Here is a 12074-nt window from a genome sequence, read left to right as displayed (position 1 = left end):
TGTTTTTTATCCTGAGAGAGGAAGTTATTGAGAGTGATAAAGGCTAATCTGAGCCCCAGATCTCCATTAAACTACTCTATTTCCTCACTGAGTGAGTCTGGAAATGGAGCTGCCTTTAAAGAATGCAGAGTGACCTTAAGGGTACAAATGTGTGTGTGTGTGTGTGTGTGTGTGTGTGTGTGTGTTGGTGAACAGGAAAGAAAGACACATTTAAACAAAGCACACAAGAGAGTTTATTACTGGGAAAGGTGCAGTCTGTTGCAAATTAAAAGAGCCATTTGGAATCAGAAATGAGCAGACAAACATATAGTGACCACAACAAGATGAGCCTTGACACCTTTTGACACTTAAAAATTAATACATTTTATAGCATGTAAATATTTTTTTTAACTCTACTGTTGCACAAGGAGAAAGTATAAGTATCCAAAGTTTTTTTGATTAAAACTATGGATTTATTTTAATTTAATGGTTATTATATTTAAAATTCATTTCTGATTCATTCACTACCATGACAGATCCATAAAGAACAGGAAATCCGTGAACATGTTGCACAGTTGCTCTTAGAGTTGTGTATCATGTAAGGAAAGAGACGTAAATCTGTAACTTTGATGCTCTAGTTACAGTACATTCAACATGATCCGCTTGGGTTATGATGCTAACTTGCAAAGCTCCGATTGCAGAACATTTCAGTGGAACCACAGCAGTAACATATATTTACGAGGATAGAAAACAGGTTATCAGCAGCAGCTTATCATCTACTAGTGTCTTCCATGTCAAAGGAAGCAGAAGTGTAGAGCCCTTTGAGGAATCAAACACACGCCATATCCTTAGTAAATGCATAATAGTACAATAATAGCAGTAAATTACTGTATTTTATGTGCTTAGCTTCTACTTTAATTCTTCTAAAAGCAATATTTCACCCAAAAATTAACATTCTATCATCATGTATTCTCAGTAACTCTTGTTAAATTCAAACATAAACGACTTTTCTTGAGGCCTACTGTAAATTTCAATCTATTCCTCATACAAAGTTATAAGCCTTCAGAAGTTCTAGAATATAAATTGTATGGATTACTTTTATGGTACTTTTCTTTTTTTGTCTTTTTGGAGCTTGACAGTATAAATCAGCGACATGAGAGTCAATAAAAGATGACAGAATTTTCATTTTTGGGTGAGTTATTCCTCTACATACATAAAAAAATCTCTTTGAAGTTTAAACATAAACAGATATGGCCAATCTATCTCCTCATGTTTTTGATCTTGGGATGTAAAAACAAATCCCTTAGACTAGCGGCAATCACTTTACCAGTGCCACAAAGATGTGTGTGTGTGTGTGTGTGTGTGTGTGTGTGTGTGTGTGTGTGTGTGCATGAACATGTCTCAACTGTGTTGTTTGCTCTAACAAACATTTACAGTCTTCGTTCAGACCAGAGAAACATCTGCTATATTACATACTCAATAAAAGTCTTGTTTCATTGAGCTCATACAACGCAATAGCTCTGTTGGGAGACCTTATTAAGTAGAATTTTAATCTTGCTTGCATTAATGAACAAAGAATATTGTTTTTTATTTCACCTTTTAATAAGTTGTAACAGTATAACAGTATTGAACTTGATAGCTTTTTTCCTGTATAATATATCGCCGTAAGCAGAGAAACACATGAGCTGAAAAACACATTTTGCAGAGGCAAATCGAACGGCAGGCTCTCCTGTTTGTGCCGTGCAGCGTTTTAGTGAGCCCAGAGACTAATGAAGTGCTCCTTTACAGGCAACTTAATTTACCCTCCACCCCCAAAACCCCCTGCAGTGACACAGAGCTGGAAAATACTTGATTCACACTCGCTTTCTCCAACAAAACAGTTCAATAAGTATGCACTGCTAATCTGCATTTTCCAGCAAAATAACTAAGTATCCTTGAAATAAGACCTATATTTACAATATTGCAATAAATAAAATGACATAAGCATACATCTAACCAAATTTAATAAGGTTTACACTCAAAACAAGACAAAAACTATTTGCAAAACCAAAAAAACTATTCTGAATATCTTTTTTTTTCTTCTTCTTCTCAAGTAAATATTGTTTTAGGTTTTTTAACAACAAACCAGTTAGTTTTTTTTTTTTGGCAGTGCTTCTTGCATGTGCATGAATTATTTGCTTATTTCAATTTTTTTCCTACACTTACGCACATGCATACATCTGGCCACATCTGATTTTTTTGTCAAAGTGTCTACATGCATTAATGAATAAATCAGACCATGCATGTCTGTATATAAGTTTAAACGTGATTTAAAGAAGTTTAAAAATTCAGGATATTTCCTTAAACTAAGACAGGGAATTCAGGTATAAATGCAAACTTCTGTCAACATGAAGCTGAGTTAAGAATCCCATCAGTCCAGTCCTATTATGATTCATGCAACTGTTTCATTTTACATGCATTAAAGGCTTATGAACAGTATGCGCCTTTGTATAGAAGCCATAGTTTGTTTATATTATGGCATCGTGCATCTATGTATGGAGGAGGTCAGATGTGCCAGTGATGTATCCACATCTGTAGCAGGGCAGCGTGTTCTCGTCACCAGTGGTCAAAGCAGGCAGCCAGCCAAGCGTTAATCTGCATTAGCAGCACAAAGATCCGGGGAGGGAACCGCTGTGAGGATGCGCCTTCATTTACTGGAGATTTATAGAGGCTCAGAATCAGGAGTCAGGATGCCCAGCATTTTCCCTATCATTGGCTCACATCTAAACAGCCTGTTTTCTTCCTGAAGGGCAATCATTTGGAATCAAGCAACCGCAAATTTTGGGTGTGTGGGGTGCCTGGAATTCCAGGGCCTAGAATGAGAAAAATGGAGTTTGTGTGGACGGATGTGTGTGAGCACATGAATAGAGAATCATATAGCAGAAATATTGTAGGTTCCAGGGTTCGAACAGCCCCAATGAGCCGTTGGCTCCTGGAGCTGGAATATGGAAATGTGGGGAGTCTATTGAAGGCAGAAGGTCATTGTTTGGGGGGCTGTGATGATATATGTTCTTCTCTGTGGCCATTGTGTGGGGCCAAGTACATCAATGCCGTCAACTCGGACACACACACCCCTCATTCACATGATGAAGCTGTTTCCTGCATGCAGATACACACTGGTTGAGTCAGCCCATTTCTTTTTCCTGTAGGGTACAGATTTCGGTCTTTTCCTACTGGATGAGGGGCTCCTGCGGTTTAAAGTATGAAGCACTTCCTGAGGGAGAGGACCATGGGAATGACAGGCCTTCAGTGCAGTTTTGTTTGTTGTTTACATGGAAAACTAAACATTTAAAGCCTGACACGTGAATTACTACTCAGAAAAATCTTTTTCGAAATGGAGTTTATTGAACTTTATACAAACCTCATACAAAATATGAAGAAAATCTAGTTTGAACTTGTGTTTTGTATTATATTTGATCCATCAGTTTTTATAGCCTATATATAATGAGAATAAGGAGTAAATGTTCATATTGAAATATTACTAACAATTTATGTTCACTTTATAAAAATCATTAAATATTTCACAGCAAAAAGACAAAGATGTGTGTGTGTGTGTGTGTGTGTGTGTGTGTGTGTGTGTGTGTGTGTGCATGAACATGTCTCAACTGTGTTGTTTGCTCTAACAAACATTTACAGTCTTCGTTCAGACCAGAGAAACATCTGCTATATTACATACTCAATAAAAGTCTTGTTTCATTGAGCTCATACAACGCAATAGCTCTGTTGGGAGACCTTATTAAGTAGAATTTTAATCTTGCTTGCATTAATGAACAAAGAATATTGTTTTTTATTTCACCTTTTAATAAGTTGTAACAGTATAACAGTATTGAACTTGATAGCTTTTTTCCTGTATAATATATCGCCGTAAGCAGAGAAACACATGAGCTGAAAAACACATTTTGCAGAGGCAAATCGAACGGCAGGCTCTCCTGTTTGTGCCGTGCAGCGTTTTAGTGAGCCCAGAGACTAATGAAGTGCTCCTTTACAGGCAACTTAATTTACCCTCCACCCCCAAAACCCCCTGCAGTGACACAGAGCTGGAAAATACTTGATTCACACTCGCTTTCTCCAACAAAACAGTTCAATAAGTATGCACTGCTAATCTGCATTTTCCAGCAAAATAACTAAGTATCCTTGAAATAAGACCTATATTTACAATATTGCAATAAATAAAATGACATAAGCATACATCTAACCAAATTTAATAAGGTTTACACTCAAAACAAGACAAAAACTATTTGCAAAACCAAAAAAACTATTCTGAATATCTTTTTTTTTCTTCTTCTTCTCAAGTAAATATTGTTTTAGGTTTTTTAACAACAAACCAGTTAGTTTTTTTTTTTTGGCAGTGCTTCTTGCATGTGCATGAATTATTTGCTTATTTCAATTTTTTTCCTACACTTACGCACATGCATACATCTGGCCACATCTGATTTTTTTGTCAAAGTGTCTACATGCATTAATGAATAAATCAGACCATGCATGTCTGTATATAAGTTTAAACGTGATTTAAAGAAGTTTAAAAATTCAGGATATTTCCTTAAACTAAGACAGGGAATTCAGGTATAAATGCAAACTTCTGTCAACATGAAGCTGAGTTAAGAATCCCATCAGTCCAGTCCTATTATGATTCATGCAACTGTTTCATTTTACATGCATTAAAGGCTTATGAACAGTATGCGCCTTTGTATAGAAGCCATAGTTTGTTTATATTATGGCATCGTGCATCTATGTATGGAGGAGGTCAGATGTGCCAGTGATGTATCCACATCTGTAGCAGGGCAGCGTGTTCTCGTCACCAGTGGTCAAAGCAGGCAGCCAGCCAAGCGTTAATCTGCATTAGCAGCACAAAGATCCGGGGAGGGAACCGCTGTGAGGATGCGCCTTCATTTACTGGAGATTTATAGAGGCTCAGAATCAGGAGTCAGGATGCCCAGCATTTTCCCTATCATTGGCTCACATCTAAACAGCCTGTTTTCTTCCTGAAGGGCAATCATTTGGAATCAAGCAACCGCAAATTTTGGGTGTGTGGGGTGCCTGGAATTCCAGGGCCTAGAATGAGAAAAATGGAGTTTGTGTGGACGGATGTGTGTGAGCACATGAATAGAGAATCATATAGCAGAAATATTGTAGGTTCCAGGGTTCGAACAGCCCCAATGAGCCGTTGGCTCCTGGAGCTGGAATATGGAAATGTGGGGAGTCTATTGAAGGCAGAAGGTCATTGTTTGGGGGGCTGTGATGATATATGTTCTTCTCTGTGGCCATTGTGTGGGGCCAAGTACATCAATGCCGTCAACTCGGACACACACACCCCTCATTCACATGATGAAGCTGTTTCCTGCATGCAGATACACACTGGTTGAGTCAGCCCATTTCTTTTTCCTGTAGGGTACAGATTTCGGTCTTTTCCTACTGGATGAGGGGCTCCTGCGGTTTAAAGTATGAAGCACTTCCTGAGGGAGAGGACCATGGGAATGACAGGCCTTCAGTGCAGTTTTGTTTGTTGTTTACATGGAAAACTAAACATTTAAAGCCTGACACGTGAATTACTACTCAGAAAAATCTTTTTCGAAATGGAGTTTATTGAACTTTATACAAACCTCATACAAAATATGAAGAAAATCTAGTTTGAACTTGTGTTTTGTATTATATTTGATCCATCAGTTTTTATAGCCTATATATAATGAGAATAAGGAGTAAATGTTCATATTGAAATATTACTAACAATTTATGTTCACTTTATAAAAATCATTAAATATTTCACAGCAAAAAGACATGCACAAACTGAAGGTGGATAATTTTGAATTATACTAAAAGGCCTTTAACTTGGTAAAAAAAAATTATAAACCATCAATCAAAGGGCAGAAGTGATGCAGCAGATTATGTCCAACAGTTCTTTCAGCAAAGTTTTTAATCATTGTGATGCTATAGAGGCCTTAGAAATGCATGTATCAAATATGATCCAATATGCTTTATAGGGTTAAGCACCTCCTAATCTTCTATAAGAAGTTAAAGACATAGTTCAACCAATAATGAAATTCCTCGATCATTCACCTCTTTATTTCATCTGCTGAACATGAAAGAAGATATTTAAGCATAAATCTGGGTCCGATGTTTTTTATCTTCAAAAAATCTTCAGCAGAAGAAATAGTCCTACAGGTTTGGAGGGTGAGTAAAACAGTGTGAATAAATAATGACAATTTTAATTTTTGGTTGAACTATTCCTTTCATTTTGGGAGTCTATGAAGTGTGTAGAAACTAGTTTTGTAATCTTGACTGAATCATGGCTACTGGTTTAACCATAACCTCTACCTTCTCTGATCCTTCTAGACATTTACAGAATTCCAGCCATTACTGACCTCAGAGATCAAAGGTTAGGTCTTGAAATAACACAGGCCAGTGGGGCACAGGTGAAGAGGAATGTTGCAAGGTGGACAGATACAATGTGTTTCAGATAAACTTAACCCAGCCCTGATCTCTGGGCAGAAAGTCCAAACAGTGAAATGATTACAGACATTTGTTCAAAGAGCGTGAGGTCAAGTAGGACTTCAAGATGTTAAAAATGGATTTTGCAACCACACAATGTGTGGTTTCCAACCTTGACAACATCAAATGCTTTGAAATCTGTGTAATCTCAGCTATTTGTTCTCTAAACTGCTCATTTTAATAGAACATAAATGTAATCTCACAAGCGCACAAGTGTGGAACTAAATAACAAAATATTTTTTTATTTTTTGTTGATGTAAGCAGAAGAAACTTCAGAAGATCTCAATTCCTGCTTGCCTTTTGCAGTTCAAAGCAAACCACCAATTTAATTTGGCTAATTAACTTACATTGTGGAGTCGCCCTCAGGCTCTGAGGGAAGACCACTCCTGTTTTTCCATAAGGCGTCATTGATGTGAAAATTACAGCATATCCAATCAGACTATACAATATTTTTGTACAGGTTCACATAAATTAGCCAAATTAAGCAGATGCCAAAATGAAAAGGTTGTGGGACTATGCCTTTATTCTCCCGTGGACAAAACTTTGTGAGGTAAAATTAAATATGTCTCATTTAAATAATAATAATATTTTTTGTTTATTTTTGTACAGTAAAATATTTGGTACTGTGTTGGATCACTCTTGACCAATGTAAAATCCTGAAGCAAAACCAGTTGAGAACCTTTTGTCAGTCTCAGCCATGGAATAAAAGAGAATCCATCTTTAAGGATTTCCAAAACCTGTTAGCAAAAAAAGTCTAAATCCATAAGAGAGATCTTTAGTACAGAGGCTTCATTCATTCATTTCTTTCTTTCAATTTATTCAACATTTAGCAGGGTTTAGGGCCTGTATAGGATGCATTGGAATGCAAGGACAGATAAAAAGAGGCTTCTTCCTCACGGCAGGGGACTGCAAAAGCATACACATAAACTAAAATACAGGGTACACCCCCACCCCCTCCACACACACACACACACACACACACACACACACACACACGATTCCCAACAGAAATGGGTCCTGAACACTGGCGTTCTCAGAGAAAATGGGGGTGGAATGAAATCCAAAGAACTGAAAGAGAGAAAAAGAAGAATGAAAGCAGGAATAAACAATGCTGAAAGTGAAAAGGAAGTTGGAATGAAAGAAGTAAACTGTTTAAAAAGAGGAAAAGAACAAGGTAACGAGAAAAAGACAAGAACAAAAAAGGACCAAAATAGAAGGTGATTTTGAAAGCCAAAACATTTTGTTTTCACGTGAATGTTTTCCGTCCATTATTACAAGGCGTAAAATTCATTACTGTATTATGTGGAGCTTCAAACTTCCTTTTTATTTTGAGTAAGTGAATGAGTATGAGGGTGCACTCAATTCTTTTGAATGTGACGATAATTAAAACATGAATGAATGTAATGCTAATCCTCTCTTTTCCTCATGTTGGCGAGATACAGGTTGCTGAGTAGTACAGCAACGAGCAGAGACTGTCGATGGGCGCTTTGTGCACGGCTCTGAAAAGATCCGCCAGTCTGGGCCGATGAGACAGAGTTAAGGGGGTCAGAATGGTCAGGCTGGTATAAATACTTCTCATTGTGCACATTAAGGAGATGCTCCCAGCAGGGAGTCTATAAAGCTCCAGAAGCAACACTAACACCCAATGCAGCTGCTTCCCCCCCATGCTGCAGAAACACCTCACGTCTTGCTGACAGAAACAAGCTGAGAGTGACGAGATGATGAGTGCATGAAAGAGAAAAAGAGCACTTGCCTTAAAGTTCCTCGGTTGTTGTCTAATTTATGAATTACGTAATAAAAGTTGCTCTAACTTTACTTTGTGCTCTACTTTCTTTGCCTTCACAATATTGGGGACAAAAATAACCTAGATAGAAACGTTCATCAAATAGGTGAATCTTACAAAACCTGTGAATAAAATGTTTATTGGTCATACGTCATTCTAAAGTAAACCAAAAATAAATGCATAAAATAATAATAAAAAAATGTAATTTAAATATTTAGGACTTTTAAAAAAAAATTATTATGTACACAGTACTTTAATGTGGGAAAAAGATTTTCATTTTTTCATCACTGTAATATCACAAAAAAAACTGTATTTTTATATAATGAAGGCATTTGCACATCATATGTACTGCTTTTATGCTGAATAAAAAAAAAAAAAAGTTTTAGAAATAGTGCAAGTAAAACATCAGGACACAATATGGCAATAATAAATGGATGGTAAATGTGCTTAATGGTCTTGAAAATATAATGTAAAATATTAATGTCCTAAAAATACTTAAATTTGGGTTCATATTGGGTTAAATATAATCAGGAAATTCTTGAAAGGGTTCTATGAGATTAACCCACAGTTATTAGTTCATATGCTCATTAACCCTCTAGAGTCTGAGGTGTTTTTTGGACCCTGGAGATGTAGTTCAAGACTTAAAACAAGGACAGTCATAGACTTTTCTACAACCTGCCCCAATCAATTATGTCATAAATTCTTGAAATCATCCACCTCCTTTTAGCCATTTGTGTTTAGACCGATTGTAATGTTAAAAAATGCAAGAAAGAAGAAAGAGGAAAGGGTGGTTGATAGAAGTGTGGGCTTTTGTATACAGAGAAATATCTTGGGGTACCCCCTCTCAGGAGGATAAGATGGGCAAACATGAAATCAAAGTGAAAAAGCCCCACAAAGGGGTGGCAGTGGAATGATTAGAGGAAGCGGGTGGAGGGGGCTCTTTTTTTCCTTGTGGCTCCTTCCCAAAAAGTGCTGGGCCCCACAGTGCCATGAAAAGATCCTTTATACAGAAACTGGCTGTTCCGCCTGCCTCAGATTAGGCCCCAAACAGCCCGTCAGCCGAGACGGAGTATATATCTTTTATTTTATTACTCACTCACGCATCAGTTGGCCATGAGATACCCTGGTGGTATCCTGGGTTATTGTTCACAACTGAGCCAGAGTCTGCCCGAACATAGCTAGAGCAAAGAAAGTACATGTTTGAACGTAGTCATGTGCATACCACGTACATGATGTTGTGCAATATCATATTTAACAAAGACACACCATCCATCATATGTGGAGCTAAAAGGAGAAGGCTTTATTATCAATAAAAAGAGCATTAGCGGATCTTATCATAGTGAAAGATACACGCAGAGATATTTCTCACCACATTACAGGACGAATGCAAATAAATTTAAGACTCAGAGTTGGAGAAAACATGTTAATCTCCACATTCTTGTTCATATTTTCTCATGCTGGCTTAGGACCAGTCATTTCAATAATAAATGTAAAACCAAATTGGAAACATAGGCCATTCCATTCATTCATTGGTTTGAATAAAATGCTAAAAAAAACTCAAAATGTGTATCTCTTTCGTAAGTAACATAACTTAACTTATTCAATCTGACTCAATGAAATTTAGAAACTGTGACAAATGATTTAAAAGTGTTTTAAATCACTAAAAAGAATCGGACTAGTCACGATATAGCCCGTGTTTTTATTCCCTAAGAGTCATATACTTGGGAAACGGACTTACTAAAAGAAAGTAAAAGATGTACAGTACTAAAAAGAAAATGGTAATTTGCTCAGGATTCGGACTTCATTGGGCGTGCTGTATGTTTCTGATTCACTGAGAAAGAACCCCATCACTGGTCGCTCGCGTCGTGTTTTGTTGATTCGTAAAAAAAAAACCTTACAAGAGTCAGGGAATCAGACTTTAGTGGTTGCTCTGTAAATGGCAGAAACATATTAGTTAGCTAGTATGATGTTTCAGGTTTGGATGGTCGTGCTATATGATTAATTAAATAAACGAGTATACTGGATTTCACTGGACGTGAGCTATAATTAGCAACTAATATTAATGCAGGTATATAAATCGGTTCGGAACCGTTCCATCTAAACAAACGAATGACTTTCATGAAGTTAGGTTCTAGCATGGTTTAAAAATGGAATGGAAATGGTTCTGAGTACTAGCATCAGGTGCAAACCAAACCTTGAATGATATGACCACTCAGGTGATAATGAGTCTGAAACTGTGTAAATTCTGATTGCACTGGTATCATTTGAAACCTGGAGTTGGATTATATGCATTTTTGGTTTTATATTGACAATCCTAATGAACCTCTAAGGAAGTTTATTTGTTTTTAGGAGAACAGGACCAATCCAAACCACCCATTTTGGAGCAAGTTTTGCTTTTGGTTTTTACAAACATCATGATGGTGAGTTTTGCCCTCTTCCTGTATCTTTTCCTGTGTAACAACAACCCAGTAAAAGTGATCTGTTCGCCTTTGTGTTGTTGTAATCTAACAATACTTTCTTAACAGCTTGTGTTTAATCATTGTGCAGCAATTCAGTGTGCACTAGGTTGTAAATGTGGATGTAAAATATATGGCATTGCAATATTTAGCCCAGATGATGATTTGAAAGCCAAGCTGTGCGTCTTATGCGGCTATGATTGAGCTTTTTAAATGAGCCCCCTGGTTGGTCCTTTGTAGACCATTGGCCCAAAATGTCTTACAATAAAGATATGTCATGCACCAAAAATTATAGTTTTTTAAAGGCAATGGTGCTTAGTTTTTTAAAGGAACCTGGTGCATTTCCCAATGTCAGGAGATTGATGTCATAGGTAATATACTGGCTATGAGGCGAAAGGACAATTTATGGTTTATGCAGTTGAAAAGTAAAAAATCAGCCAGGTCGTTACCATCACCTGGGCCGTTTTCCATGTTTTCAGAGAGAGAGGGCGAGAAGTTTAGGTGGGAAATGCAAAGACCTGGTTTTGCTTTGGCCAAAGGAACCTTATTTTTGAAAGGGGTCCATCTGGGTTTTTTTAAAGGCAGTGGAGGTACCGTCTGCTCTCTAAATCTTCCATCCCATAACCACTATGAAATAATCCCCTGACAGCTTGCCAAACTGGGGGAGGGGGTGGGATGCAGTGGGGTAACCAAAGCCGCCTTTGTTCACCCTGTTTGACCGACTGACATTGAGTCTGTTAAGCAGGACTGTGAATGAATTGTGAATCTGTTAGCAGACCTTGTGTTTTAATTATTGCAGTGGTTGTAAATGTGTTTATGCATCAGTTGCATGTGTAAAATTTTCTGTGCTTTTTTATGTTTATTCTCTGCACACCTGATTTACATCAGTGAGCGCATATGATGGCTGTGACTGGCATGTTTCAGGTGCCCATGTGTTTGAGTATACAGTACGTTTTTCTTAATGATGATGATGATGTCACACATTAGGTCATAACAGTGTGAGGATCCTGTGGGATTGTACTGCTCAAAATTGTGCCAATTAATGTCACATGTTCACAGACTGATCGTCTGTTTGTTTAGTGGTAGTCTCACTGCGCAGGAAACATGCTTTTAAACTGACCTGTGTGTTTACCCAAGTGATGCTGATGTCACTGTCTGCAAAAGGAGTGATTAATGTCTGCATTCACAAATTCAGAGGAAAAACAGAGTGGGGGACTTATTGAGAGAGAAAAATAAATAGGGAGAAAGATCCAAATGACAACGCATGGTGAATCACTGTCAAATACTTTTGAATCGGATATTAAGCTTTGTCCACATGCTGTGTGTGTGTG

The sequence above is a fragment of the Sinocyclocheilus anshuiensis genome, unplaced genomic scaffold (assembly GCF_001515605.1).
Source record: "Sinocyclocheilus anshuiensis isolate Anshui unplaced genomic scaffold, SAMN03320099.WGS_v1.1 scaffold1833, whole genome shotgun sequence".
NCBI lineage: Eukaryota > Metazoa > Chordata > Actinopteri > Cypriniformes > Cyprinidae > Sinocyclocheilus > Sinocyclocheilus anshuiensis.
This window is presented reverse-complemented; position numbering follows the sequence as displayed.